This window comes from Stenella coeruleoalba (genome assembly GCF_951394435.1).
Source record: "Stenella coeruleoalba genome assembly, chromosome: 4".
Classification (NCBI taxonomy): Eukaryota; Metazoa; Chordata; class Mammalia; order Artiodactyla; family Delphinidae; genus Stenella; species Stenella coeruleoalba.
Window position 1 is genome coordinate 79,986,153 of NC_137149.1, and position 14,505 is coordinate 80,000,657.

At 36.4% G+C, this 14,505-nt stretch overlaps 1 protein-coding gene across 20 annotated transcripts in view; it reads left to right on the forward strand.

The window, feature by feature from the left end:
* The window catches only part of ADGRL3 (adhesion G protein-coupled receptor L3), an 867,440-nt gene that overhangs the window by 230,027 nt on the left and 622,908 nt on the right, over positions 1-14,505 (forward strand). For 2 of the 20 annotated variants that reach the window (XM_079919991.1, XM_079920012.1), the window contains exon 3: positions 8,101-8,194. The exons of the other annotated variants lie outside the window; for them this stretch is intronic. The gene's annotated coding sequence lies outside the window, so the exon portion shown is untranslated. The remainder of the gene's footprint in view (positions 1-8,100; positions 8,195-14,505) is intronic. 20 annotated transcript variants of the gene reach the window in all.

The window sequence follows — 14,505 nt, forward strand, 5'->3', positions numbered from 1 at the left end:
TGATGATAGCTATAATGCTAGTTCAAATAAAGTATTTGAGAAACAGATACAGTTGGTTATTTCACAGAAAGAGGTATATCTGAGTTGAACCTTGAAGCATAAACCTGAGTATAGGAAAGATATTACAAGTAAAGGGGAGAATTTTAGACATATTTTGGAGGAATGACTAGTGCGTTGTGCGAGGAAAAGTAAGAGCTGATGAAGCACAGTATCAGACACATGGGAGAAAAATGACAAGAGGTTAGGCTTAAAAAGAGGCTGGACTAGGTCAAAGAGAGCCATTGGATCCTTTTAAGCAGAGAGATGACACAGTCATATTTATGGCACTGTAAATGCTGGATTGGAGAGGGAGAAGAACTGGTCATGGAGATCATTTAGGAACCACTTCCAATAACCTCAGAGAAAATATCATGCTAGGGCTGGGATGGGGAATAAGAGTGGGATGAGGCAAATGTGAGAAATCAAAGAAATTAGTATTCCATTGAGTGTGGGTTTTAAAGGAGAGGAGGGTTACTTAGATGTTCATCTTGAACGTTGGGTGGGTCATAATACCAGTTTAATACAGAAAGCAGGAGAGTTTAGGAGGTGAAGAAAGCATAATGAATTTGTCTCAAGTTTATTAAGTACTTAAGCTTACATCTGGGTTCCTTGAAGTCAAAACATGCTTATGCATCTTAATAATTCATACTTCAAAAAATACAACATAACCATATATTTCTTATTTTAGTTCTCCATTCCAAAGCAAGGGAATATTTTTTTTTATTGGCCAGAAAGAGAAAGGAAATGTAAAATATTCTTGTTCAAGGCACTCATGGCTATGGGGCATTGTTCAGTTTGAATTCATTTTTGTCCTAAATTACGTTTAATATAATGTATCTTGGAAACACAAAATGAACTGTACAGCATTCTAAACAGAAATTAAAAGACTCTGATACAAAACCATTTTGTTCTAAATCTAGTGCACTGTTTCTGACCCCTTTCTTGCCAAATTCAGCCAGTTTTATACGAATGAAGTCATGTAGTTTTCTCAACTAAAGGCCACTTAGTCTTTGTTTTATGCAACACAGTCTGTTTACCAGCAAACGAAGTAATTTTCCAAATCCCATTGCAACATACACAGTTACATTCTTTACAAATACTCCATTTATTTTTAGATATTAAATGAAGATTTACAGGAACTCATGTTCTAAAGGATATTTCAGTACATGTCATTTATCTTACTTAAAACTTGTTATTTTTTTTCCTTTTAAAGCAGTTGGGACTGTGTTATTTTATGTTTAACAAGGATGTTACTTATCACTGTTCAATTTTTTTATGATTATTTTCTTTTCTAAGAAAGACCCTTAAAAAGTCCAAATAATCTTAGCATATAAACTGGCCAACATTTCATTCTGTTATTTTTTTTTAACATCTTTATTGGAGTATAATTGCTTTACAATGCTGTTAGTTTCTGCTTATAACAAAGTGAATCAGCCATACATACACATATATCCCCATATCTCCTCGCGCTTGCAACTCCCCGCTACCCTTGCTATCCCACCCCTCTAGGTGGTCACAAAGCACCGAGCTGATCTCCCTGTGCTATGTGGCTGCTTCCCACTAGCTATCGATTTTACATTTGGTAGTGTATATATGTCCATGCCACTCTCTCATTTAGTCCCAGCTTACCCTTCCCCCTCCCTATGTCCTCAAGTCCATTTTCTACGTCTGTGTCTTTATTCCTATCCAGACCCTAGGTTCTTCAGAACCATTTCTTTTTTTAGATTCCATATGTATGTGTTAGCATGCGGTATTTGTTTTTCTCTTTCTGACTTACTTCACTCTGTATGACAGACTCTAGGTCCATCCACCTCACTACAAATAACTCAGTTTCGTTTTCTTTTATGGCTGACGAATATTGCACAGTATATATGTGCCACATCTTCTGTATCCATTCATCTGTTGATGGACACTTAGGTTGTTCCATGTCCTAGCTATTGTAAATAGAGCTGCAATGAACATTGGGGTGCATGACTCTTTTTGAATTATGGTTTTCTCAGGGTATATGCCCAGGAGTGGGATTGCTGGGTCGTATGGTAGTTCTATTTTTAGTTTTTTAAGGAACCTCCATACTGTTCTCCATAGTGGCTGTATCAATTTACATTCATGCCAACAGTGCAAGCGGGTTCCCTTTGCTCCACACCGTCTCCAGCAGTTATTGTTTGGAGAATTTTTGATGATGGCCATTCTGATTGGTGTGGGGTGATACCTCATTATAGTTTTGATTTGCATTTCTCTAATGATTAGTGATGTTGAGCATCCTTTCATGTGTTTGTTGGCAATTTGTATATCTTTGGAGAAATGTCTATGGAGGTCTTCTGCCCATTTTTGGATTGGGTTGTTTGTTGTTTTGATATTGATCTGCATGAGCTGCTTGTAAATTTTGGAGATTAATCCTTTGTTAGTTGCTTCATTTGCAATTTTTTTCTCCCATTCTGAGGGTTGTCTTTTCATCTTGTTTATGTTTTCCATTGCTGTGCAAAAGCTTTTAAGTTTCATTAGGCCCCATTTGTTTATTTTTGTTTTTATTTCCATTTCTCTAGGAGGTGGGTCAAAAAGGATCTTGCTGTGATTTATGTCATAGAGTGTTCTACCTATGTTTTCCTCTAATAGTTTGATAGTTTCTGGCCTTACATTTAGGTCTTTAATCCATTTTGAGCTTATTTTTGTGTATGGTGTTAGGGAGTGTTCTAATCTCATACTTTTACATGTACCTGTCCAGTTTTCCCAACACCACTTACTGAAGAGGCTGTCTTTTCTCCATTATATATTCCTGCCTCCTTTATCAAAAATAAGGTGACCTTATGTGCTTGGGTTTATCTCTGGGCTTTATATTCCTGTTCCATTGACCTATATTTCTGTGTTTGTGCCAGTACCATACTGTCTTGATTATTGTAGCTTTGTAGTATAGTCTGAAGTCCAGGAGCCTGATTCCTCCAGCTCCGTTTTTATTTCTCAGTATTGCTTTGGCTATTCGGGGTCGTTTGAGTTTCCATACAAATTGTGAAACTTTTTGTTCTAGTCCTGTGAAAAATGCCATTGGTAGTTTGATAGGGATTGCATTGAATCTGTAGATTGCTTTGAGTAGTAGAGTCATTTTCAGAATGTTGATTCTTCCAATCCAAGAGCATGGTATATCTCTCCATCTGGTTGTATCATTTTTAATTTCTTTCATCAGTGTCTTATAGTTTTCTGCATACAGGTCTTTTGTCTCCTTAGGTAGCTTTATTCCTACATATTTTATTCTTTTGGTTGCAATGATAAATGGGAGTGTTTCCTTAATTTCTCTTTCAGATTCTTCATGATTAGTGTATAGAAATGCAAGAGATTTCTGTGCATTAGTTTTGTATTCTGCTGCTTTACCAAATTCATTGATTAGCTGTAGTAGTTTTCTGGTAGCTTCTTTAGGATTCAGGTATAGTATCATGTCATCTGCAAACATGACAGCTTTATTTCTTTTTTTCCATTTTGATTTTTTTATTTCTTTTTCTTCTCTTATGGCTGTGGCCAAAACTTCCAAAACTATGTCGAATAATAGTGGTGAGAGTGGACAACCTTGTCTTGTTCCTGTAGTTAGAGGAAATGGTTTCAGTTGATAATGTTCTCAATGGTTGAGAACAATGTTGGCTGTGGTTTTGTCGTATATGGCCTTTATTATGTTGAGGTAAGTTCCCTCTATGCCTACTTTCCGGAGAGTTTTTATCATAAATGGGTGCTGAATTTTGTTGAAAGCTTTTTCTGCATCTGTTGAGATGATCATATGATATTTCTCCTTCAGTTCGTTAATATGGTGTATCACCTTGACTGATTTACGTATATTGAAGAATCCTTGCATTCCTGGGATAAACCCCACTTCATCATGGTGTATGATCCTTTTAATGTGCTGCTGGGTTTTGTTTGCTAGTATTTTTTTTTTTTTTTTTTGCGGTACACGGGCCTCTCACTGTTTTGGCCTCTCGCGTTGCGGAGCACAGGCTTCGGATGTGCAGGCTCAGCAGCCATGGCTCACTGGCCTAACTGCTCCGCGGAATGTGGGATCTTCCTGGACTGGGGCAGGAACCCGTGTCCCCTGCATCGGCAGGTGGACTCTCAGCCACTGCGCCACCAGGGAAGCCCTGTTTGCTAGTATTTTTTTGAGGATTTTTGCATCTGTGTTCATCAGTGCTATTGGCCTGTAGTTTTCTTTCTTTGTGACATCTTTGTCTGGTTTTGGTAGCAGGGTGATGGTTGCCTCATAGAATGAGTTTGGGAATGCCCCTCCCTCTGCTATATTTTGGAACAGTTTGAGAAGGATATGTGTTAGCTCTTCTCTAAATTTTTGATAGAATTTGCCTGTGAAGCCATCTGGTCCTGGGCTTTTGTTTGTTGGAAGATTTTTAATCACAGTCTCAATTTCAGTGCTTGTGATTTTTCTGTTTATATTTTCTATTTCTTCCTGGTTCAGTCTCAGAAGGTTGCGCTTTTCTAAGAATGTGTCCATTTCTTCCAGGTTGTCCATTTTACTGGCATATAGTTGCTTGTAGTAATCTGTCATGATCCTTTGTATTTCTGCAGTGTCAGTTGTTACTTCTCCTTTTTTTATTTCTAATTCTATTGATTTGAGTCTTCTCCCTTTTTTTCTTGATGAGGCTGGCTAATCGTTTATCAATTTTGTTTACTTTCTCAAATAACCAGGCTTTAGTTTTATTGATCTTTGCTATTGTTTTCTTCATTTCTTTTTCATTTATTTCTGATCTGATCTTTATGATTTCTTTCCTTCTGTTAACTTTGGGGGTTTGTTGTTCTTTTCTCTCTAATTGCTTTAGGTGTAAGGGTAGGTTGTTTATTTGAGATTTTTCTTGTTTCTTGATGGAGGATTTTATTGCTGTAAACTTCCCTGTTAGAACTGCTTTGCTGCATCCCATAGGTTTTGCGTCATTGTGTATTCATTGTCATTTGTTTTTAGGTATTTTTGGTTTCCTCTTTGATTTCTTCAGTTATCTCTTGGTCATTTAGCAGTGTATTGTTTAGCCTCCATGTGTTTGTATTTTTCAAAGATTTTTCCCTGTAATTGATATCTAGTCTCATAGCATTGTGGTTGGAAAAGATACTTGGTGTGATTTGAATTTCCTTAAATTTACCAAACCTTGATTTGTGACCCAGGATATTATCTATTCTGGAGAATGTTCCATGAGCACTTGAGAAGAAAGAGTATTCTGTTGTTTTTGGATGGAATGTCCTATATATATCAATTAAGTCCATCTTTTTTAATGTGTCATTTAAAGCTTGTGTTTCCTTATTTGTTTTTATTTTGGTTTATCTGTCCATTGGTGAAAGTGGGATGTTAAAGTCCCCTACTATGATTGTGTTACTGTCTATTTCCCCTTTAATGGCTGTTAGCATTTGCCTTAAAAATTGAGGTGCTCCTAAGTTGGGTGCATAAATATTAAAGATTTTTATATCTTCTTCTTGGATTGATCCCTTGATCATTATGTAGTGTCCTTCTTTGTCTCTTGTAGTAGTCTTTATTTGAAAGTCTATTTTGTCTGATGTGAGAATTGCTACTCCAGCTTTCTTTTGATTTCCATTGCATAGAATATCCTTTTCCATCCCCTCACTTTCAGTCTGTATGTGTCTGTAGGTCTGAAGTGGGTCTCTTGTAGACAGCATATATATGGGTCTTGCTTTTGTATCCATTTAGCCAGTCTATGTCTTTTGGTTGGAGCACATAATACATTTACATTTAAGGTAGTTATCGATATTTATGTTCCTATTACTATTTTCTTAATGTTTTCAGTTTGTTATTGTAGGTCTTTTCCTTCTCTTGTGTTTCCTGCCTAGAGAAGTTCCTTTAGCATTTTTTATAAAGCTGGTTTAGTGGTGCTGAATTCTCTTAACTTTTCCTTGTCTGTAAGGGTTTTAATATCTCTGTCGAATCTGAGTGAGATCATTGCTGCCTAGCGGAATCTTGATTGTAGCTTTGTCCCTTTCATCATTTTAAGTATATCCTGCCACTCCCTTTTGGCTTGCAGTGTTTCTACTGAAAAATCAGGTGTTAACCTTATGGGGATTCCCTTGTATGTTATTTTTCCCTTTCTGCTTTTTATATTTTTTCTTTATATTTAATTTTTGATGGTTTGATTAATATGTGTCTTGGTGTGTTTCTTCTTGGATTTATCCTCTGTGGGACTCTCTGTGCTTCCTGGACTTGACTAACTATTTCCTTTCCCATATTAGGGAAGTTTTCAACTATAATCTCTTCAAATATTTTCTCAGTCCCTTTCTTTTTCTCTTCTTCTTCTGGGACTCCTATAATTTGAGTGTTGGTGCATTTAATGTTGTCCCAGAGGTCTCTGAGAGTGTCCTCAATTGTTTTCATTCTTCTTTCTTTATTCTGCTCTGTGGTAGTTATTTCCACTATTTTATCTTCCCGGTCACTTATCTGTTCTTGTGCCTCATTTATTGTGACTTTGATTCCTTCTAGAGAATTTTAAATTTCATTTATTGTGTTGTTCATCATTGTTTGTTTGCTCTTTAGTTCTTGTAGGTGCTCGTTAAACATTTCTTGCATTTTCTCCATTCTGTCTCCAGGATTTTGGGTCGTTTTTACTCTCATTATTCTGAATTCTTTTTCATGTAGACTGCCTATTTCCTCTTCATTTGTTTGGTCTGGTGGTTTTTGCCTTGCTTCTTCATCTGCTGTGTGTTTCTCTGTCTTCTCAGTTAGCTTAATTTACTGTGTTTGGGGTCTCCTTTTTGCAGGCTGCGGGTTTGTTGTTCCCATTGTTTTTGGTGTCTGCCCCCAGTGGCTAAGCTTGGTTTAGTGGGTTGTGTAGGCTTCCTGGTGGAGGGGACTTGTGCCTGTGTTCTAGTGGATGACCCTGGATCTTGTCTTTCTGGTTAGCATGACCGTGTCTGGTGGTGTGTTTTGGGGTTTCTGTGACCTTATTATGATTGTAGGCAGTCTCTCTGCTAATGTGTGGGGTTGTGTTCCTGTCTTGTTAGTTGTTTGGCATAGGGTGTCCATCAGTGGAACTTGCTGGTCATTCAGTGGAGCTGGGTTTTAGTGTTTAGTTGGAGATCTCTGGGAGAACTTCACTGTTTGATATTACATGGAGCCGGGAGGTCTCTGGCGGACCAATGTCCTGAACTCGGCTCTCCCACTTCAGAGCCACAGGCCTGACACCTCGCTGGAGCACCAAGACCCTGTCAGCCACTCAGCTTGTCTCCTATTGTACTCCCACCTGCTCACTCCTTTCTAGTCTTGTAATTTTCTTGTTGAATGTTGAACACACCAGGATTTTGCATTTGCAGTTCCCACTTGCCTGGAATGCTCTTCCCCTGATATTCAATGGCTCATACTCTTTCTCTCTCATTCTGTTATTTAAAAATATTTCTTTAAATTTGAAGATATTGCTGATCATGTTTTGTACACTTATGTGATCATGGTTTTCCTACTCTAGACCAATGGTGTGTAAGCAATGTAAAAATTCATTCACACATTTTGGCCCTCTATACTCTGTATTCCTCACTGAAAGACCACAGATCAATATTTCAAAGGAAAAACAGGATGGATATAAGCCATAACTAACTTCCAATATGAAATCCTTTTGTTGTTACTCAGTGAGTGTGATCATAGGTACAAGGACAAATTGCAGTATAAATTATGTGAGATTTTATATGAAAAACTTATTAACTAACACTAGATTTAGATGGTTTCATTCTCCTTGGGTGTCACTTTAAGTACATTGCAGACGTATTTGATTCTGATTCTTGAATCAGTGTGTGCTATTAGATGAAAAACAGTGACAGGAATTTATTTTATATTATGTAGTATAGGAAAAGGGACTCTATTTGCTGGAATAAATAGGCACTCTTTGTTCACAGTATCAGATCTGTTCTATGCATTTAATAATCATAACATTTCGGGGTGGAATGACATCCTGTTTAAGAGGGCACATTTGCATTGCTTATCACTTGGTGTATCTCTTACTTTAATGTGATTAATGCTTTCAGATGAACTGTTTTTAGGAATACTGGAGCTTTGTCTCTGGTCGTAAGCCTTTGATTCTGTTTTCCTAGGTTATCAATTCTTGAATCCTTAGCCTTGTCTTCTTTCCAAACCTTTGGATTGGTGTATGGACGCCTCCCCCATCCTCTCTAGGCACCAAATTCCGTAAGTGGCTTTTGTCTTGATATGTGAACGCAGCCTCTGATTTAAGCTCAGTTTGCCTAAACCTGCTTTTTGTTCCCTTACTCTAGTTTTTGTATGCCTGGATCCCTGATGTTTGTCTCTTTTGTAATCTTCTAATAAATTCCAGGGATCTTGGTCTTGGCACTAGATCTTACTTTATGGTGATTCTTGCATTCTGTATATCATTTACATTTGTAGTTTGATCTCTTATTATTGATGTCCCGTTGGGTCAGTATTTCTCAATTCACTGAACTTGCACTTTGTTTTTTGTAATCCATTACTGGCTTTCAACCAACCCAGCGTGGCCTGTATTGCCACAGGCCATACCATGGTTACAAGCTAATCATGAACCAGGTATCATAGTTGTTTTTTTTTTTTTTCTCCCCTCAGTAATCCCTGTATCCTTAGAACAAACAGTTTAGATTAGGTTTCTTGAACCTATGATACAGGATTGACAACTGACAAATTATTAAAACATGCCACTTCTATGTGGGATTTCCTTTCATGTTTGTACGTTCTGCATCTTGGAAGAAAATCTAGGCCCTATGCCAGGCTTAATGCTGATAACACTGCCCGTAGGAAAAGTGTATTCTGGATGCCCTGGCTAGGGTAGTTGGAGAAAATATAGATGAGAATACCAAAAGTCAGAAAAGATTCATATAAAGGCAAAGGCAATCTTGTTTCCATGAAATCCCCAGAATTTTCCTCCGTGGCAGGAACAGAGCAGTAATACACATTGGTTGAAATCAGTAATAGTGTGCTGATAAAATCTTCCCCTGCTTCCTTCTCAGTTGTTGGCAGCCAGGTGTATATTTATTTAATTGCTTGTAGGCCTCGCCTAGAACAAAAAATGTATTTTCTAGCAAATGGTTTGCTGCTACAAAGCTGAAAATATACCTATTAAGGAGAAGTGGACACAGGGAAAATAGTGAGAGATAAGAGACTTGGGGAAATAATTCTAAGCAACCTAGCTGTTAAGGATGAGCCTCTCTTGGGGAATTTTAGGGAAGTGATTTTACCTGTCTGTGCTTCAGTTTCTGTCCTTATTTGTGGAATGAAAATAATAAAAGTACTTCATACATTATTGTTAGGTTTAAATGAGAAAATATTAAAAGTGCTTAGAACACTTCTTAGCATATGCATCATTTTATCAGTGTTACACCTTACATCCTGTGAACGTCAAATAATTAAGTTGAAATGTCATTCAAATGCATTTCATTAGCAGCTTTAAAGGGCAAGAATGGCATTGAAGGTTGTAGGGAGGTTGAATTGGAAATATATTTAGTTAAGTTTTTCGTTAGACCTAGAATCTTAACTCATCTTGATAAATATTTAGTGAGACCCCTTGATAAATTGTTTTAGAATTTGGAGTAATTTTGTTTGAATGTGTCAGGCCAGAGAATAATGTACATGTAGGGAAAAAAATAATCTATTGTTTTTCCAGTCTTTTGGAGTCTTTTACTACAGGTATTTATAATCTGTAGAGTGTATAGCGTGCTAAGAATAATGGTGTATGAACTGATAAGCTGCTTTTACTTTCCCTAAATGAAACAAAAAGAAAAGATTTGAAAACCTATAGAATAATGTTATTTTTTTTTCTCTTTCTCTCTGCTGGTGTTCCATTTGATTTTTCTTATAGCAGTACAATTTTCAAAGCCAATAAACAAAATATTTAATTGCATGATATTTTGGACAACTTTTTTTTTTTTTTTTGCATTTTTGAGTGTTTTATTTATATCAAATTGGATAAAATGTGTGTATTTCTCAGACAGAAAAGACATGTCAAGGTAGAAATGTACCTTTCAACTATTCATGGGTACACTGGACAACTTTTTCATATGCATTGCTTTCTGATACCTACAGGGTTATCATGTATGATGTATGGTTTGTTTACTGTACAAGTCGAGGAGACAAATAAAGCCTGAAAGGCAGACTCTGCTTTACTTTCCAAGGTATATGCTCTAGTATGGGCTGAGTATGCACAGATCGGGCATCTTTTTTGAATGAATTTGCACAGTTACCCTATAGGCTAACAGCAGCCCTGAATATTTGGTTTTGACATTCATCTAATGTACAAGTGACAGTAAGCATTAGATAATATAATTGAATTCTCTGTCACAGATGTCCTGCGTCCTAGAGTCATTCAATGGCAGTTTTAATTATTCTACAGAGATATTCCAAAAGAATATGGCACATCCTTATACTCACCTTTTAACTCTGTGGAAAAACTCCTCTTAGACATTTTATTATTCTCCTTCTATTAACTTGAACAAATGAAGTCGGACAATGCAATTGTAATCGTGACTAGCGTTCAGCATTGTAACGTAGACCTAGAGTTGAATGTTAAGATCAGCTTATTTCTCTTTATTGCTTTAGATTGATAAAATATTCAAACAAATAATAATAAAGGCCCTAGTAGAGTATTAAGAGAAAGTGGCAGGCATTAATATGTAATTGGTGAGAAAATGGAAATCTTTCATGTATGGTTTCTTTGCATTACAAAAGAAGCAAAGGGAATTTAATCAAATATGGAAAATATGAAGGAGTGTTTTTTATTTTTTTAAATCAAACTTTCTCAAAGGAATAAGAATCCTATAGCTTCCTTTACCTTACTGTGGATATACTGAGATTTCCAGCCCTTTTATACCACTGCTGGGGTTTGATTTCTGGCTCACTACTTGGTGGTTGTATATTTACTTTGTTCCTTGGTTTTACAGATTATGAAAAGAGGGTGATAACTGTGGGTACCATTTGGATTTTTGTAAGGTTTAAATATCATAATGTACATAAAGAAATAAGAACAGTGCTGGTTAAAATTCAAATCAATACCCATTTTAGCATTTTAATACCATTTCGTATAGTAATATGATAGAAATATATATATATTTTCACTTTAGTGTCACTTTCAATTTAATGACAGTATTGGATTTTTTGGATGTTTAAATGACAAATGGATAGATGTGTGACAGATAGCCACCAAAGAATTCATTCTTTAAAAAGACATTATTGCATTATCACTACCTTCATCATAATCGATTAGTAATTTGTAATGGTGCTTATTCTACCAATACAGAACTATTTTAAGTCTTATATTTTTAGAGATTTTCTAAAGCTATATCAAAATTAATGTTTTAAAAAGATCTGGTGGCAGTTAGACAATTCAGGGAAGTTAAAAAATGGTTGAGCAGGGTTACATTATAGCCTGTTAAAAACATAAATGTTTATTCTATTCAGAGCATTCTCTGATACAGTGACTGTGTACCACATTGTTTCTCGGCAAGACTGCAGACACAAGTCTGTTGGGCTTCTGAGCTCTTGCTGTTATTCTTTGTTGGCCCCAGCAGATTGGTTATTGATGAGCCGTAAAAAACAAAAATCTAAATAAGACAATTCTTATTATTTTTAGAGTAGTTGAATACTACATTGCTTTTTCTAGCAGACATCATGCCTAGAAAACACTATTACGTTCTTTATTTTGTAAGACTACATATTCTAATATGATTATTAAGTGTGATGGAGAAACTCAGTTGCCATAGACTGGCATTAATTGTATTCAGTGAAAGTGCTGAATATGAGCACTTTACCTTTTGTTAGTTTCAAGGGTCCTTATTTAGTAAACTAGAAATTAGGTAAGAAAAAAAAAATTTAGCTAAAGAAATTAAGGTTCCGTTCTCTAGATGATAACTTGTTGTGTGAACATACTTTAAGTAACTAACCCTGAGTTAGAGAATGTTAAATACAACAGAGTGCAATGTTCATAGTCCAGACTGGGCATCTAAGAAGTTTGTGATTTGGAGCAAGTCATATCACTTTATTGGGTCTAGTTATGCTTTGAATAAATAGATGAGGCTTAGAGTTTTCAAACTGTATCTTCCTAGTCACACAGTCCTGTAGTTATTTATTTTTTTCATCCACATATTATGTCACTAAAATAAAGAAAAGGGGCTTCCCTGGTGGCCCAATGGTTGAGAGTCCACTTGCCGATGCAGGGGACACGGGTTCGTGCCCCAGTCCGGGAGGATCCCACATGCCGCAGAGCGGCTGGGCCCGTGAGCCATGGCCACTGGGCCTGTGCGTCCAGAGCCAGTGCTCCGCAGCGGGAGAGGCCACAGCAGTGAGAGGCCCGCGTACTGCTAAAAAAAAAAAAAAAAAAAAAAAAGAAAAAGAAAAAAAAAGGACAATCCCTGAATTAGAAGATCTGTTCAGGTTCCCGTGTCTTTAAACTCTGAGTGTTCTAAATAAATTATTTTGTCTCAGCAATTTATTTGGTGCCTTATTTAAAAAGGGAGGAAACATAAATCTCTACTATGAACATAGTTTTCTCCAAAAAAGTCTACTGATTATTTACTTCATTAGTCTTTGCTGTTAGTCCTGTTTTTTATGAAGCTAGATAGCCATTGGAAGCTTTACAACTCATATTACAAGTTATATCTTTTTTTATTATTATTTTACTTTAAATTATTTGTGTCTTTTTGTATGTTTCTTTTTTAAAAAAATGTTTCTTCTAGTTACATAACACAGTTATAAGTGACAATATTTAGTTTAGTCTTACATTTTATCTAGACTGTCATTCTCTGCCTGTTTAGTTGGCTTTTTTTTTTTTTTTTTTTTTTTTTTTTTTTGCGTTACGCGGGCCTCTCACTGCCGTGGCCTCTCCCGTTGCGGAGCACAGGCTCCGGACGCACAGGCTCAGCGGCCATGGCTCACGGGCCTAGCTGCTTCGCGGAATGTGGGATCTTCCCGGACCGGGGCACGAACCCGTGTCCCCTGCATCGGCAGGCGGACTCTCAACCACTGCGCCACCAGGGAAGCCCTAGTTGGCATATTGAGTCTACTTATATCTACTATAATTATTTATATGTTTGCTATGAGACTATGATTCATCTCTTGTTTGCCCCATCTGCTTTTTTGTTCTTTCAGCTCATTTTAAATGCAATTGTTTATTATTGAAATCTATGTTTAATAAAGCGGTAAAAAATAAAGTGGTAAAAAATAAAGATAAAAATTTTTCTTATACATAGCTTTCTTATGCATAAGCAAAAGAAATTTGAAATTTTGCTGAAGAAATTTCTGTACACTACAGGCTTAAACATTTCAAACATCTGTGAATAACCCTAATAAGAAATATTTGACAACCATTTAGTGAGTACTTATTGTTTGCTGACTATTTCGTTTTTTATCTAACAGTTTAAATATTCTTAAAGGAATAAATTTAATACAAGAATAGTCAGACAAGTCATTAGAATAGAATAGATAGCCTAGAAACAATTCCTGGTGTATATATATGACCTGATTATGTGATAAAATAGATAATTCATACAAACAGAAAAGAGACTGAAATATTTAAGAACTGTTCCTTTGTTAATTTCTTAGATACTTCTATAAAAATCCATTTCCCCTCTTACATACCACATGACTAATAAATTATAGATGATTGAAGACATCAGTGTAAAATATATAACATTTTAAAAAAATATGTAATTATTCTATGAAATACGATCATTCTTTTTTTAAAAATAAATTTATTTATTTATTTATTTTGGGCCGTGTTGGGTCTTCGTTGCTGCGTACGGGCTTTTCTCTATGTGGCGAGCAGGGGCTACTCTTCGTTGCGGTGTGCGGGCTTGTCATTGTGGTGGCCTCTCCCATTGTGGAGCATGGGCTCTAGGCACACAGGCTTCAGTAGTTGTGGCTCACGGGTTCTAGAGCACAGGCCCGGTAGTTGTGGTGCATGGGCTTAGTTGCTTCTTGGCATGTGGGATCTTCCTGGACCAGGGCTCAAACCCATGTCCCCTGCATTGGCAGGAGGATTCTCAACCGCTGCGTCACCAGGGAAGCCCCAATATATAACATTTTAATGAAAGAAAAGGGCAAAGTACAACTTACTCTGAAAGGTGAAGGATTTTATTAGCTTTCAGGTAATGAAAAATACTCTACAAGGCTGTCCAACCACTGTGTTGAATGTCAGTATATTCAACAATTTCCAGATTGATGGATAGGCCAGTTCAGATACCACTAAAGTAAAGAGAAGAGTTTACTTGCATAATATGTTTTTAAAAATCTCAGAGCAGTCGGGATACATGGCAGAGACATGAGCAATATTTTCTAATATAAATGGACCTTCAAATTTGGAGCTCATGTTCCTAACCAGAGGATACAGAGGTGCAGAAAATAACATTTGATTGAGTGAGGATTACTTTATATCTTCTGGAAGACCAATTGTAATCCTCAGACTCTCTTTCTATCTGTATACAAATGTCCGTATGTTTGGAGTAGTCCAACTCATAGCCTAA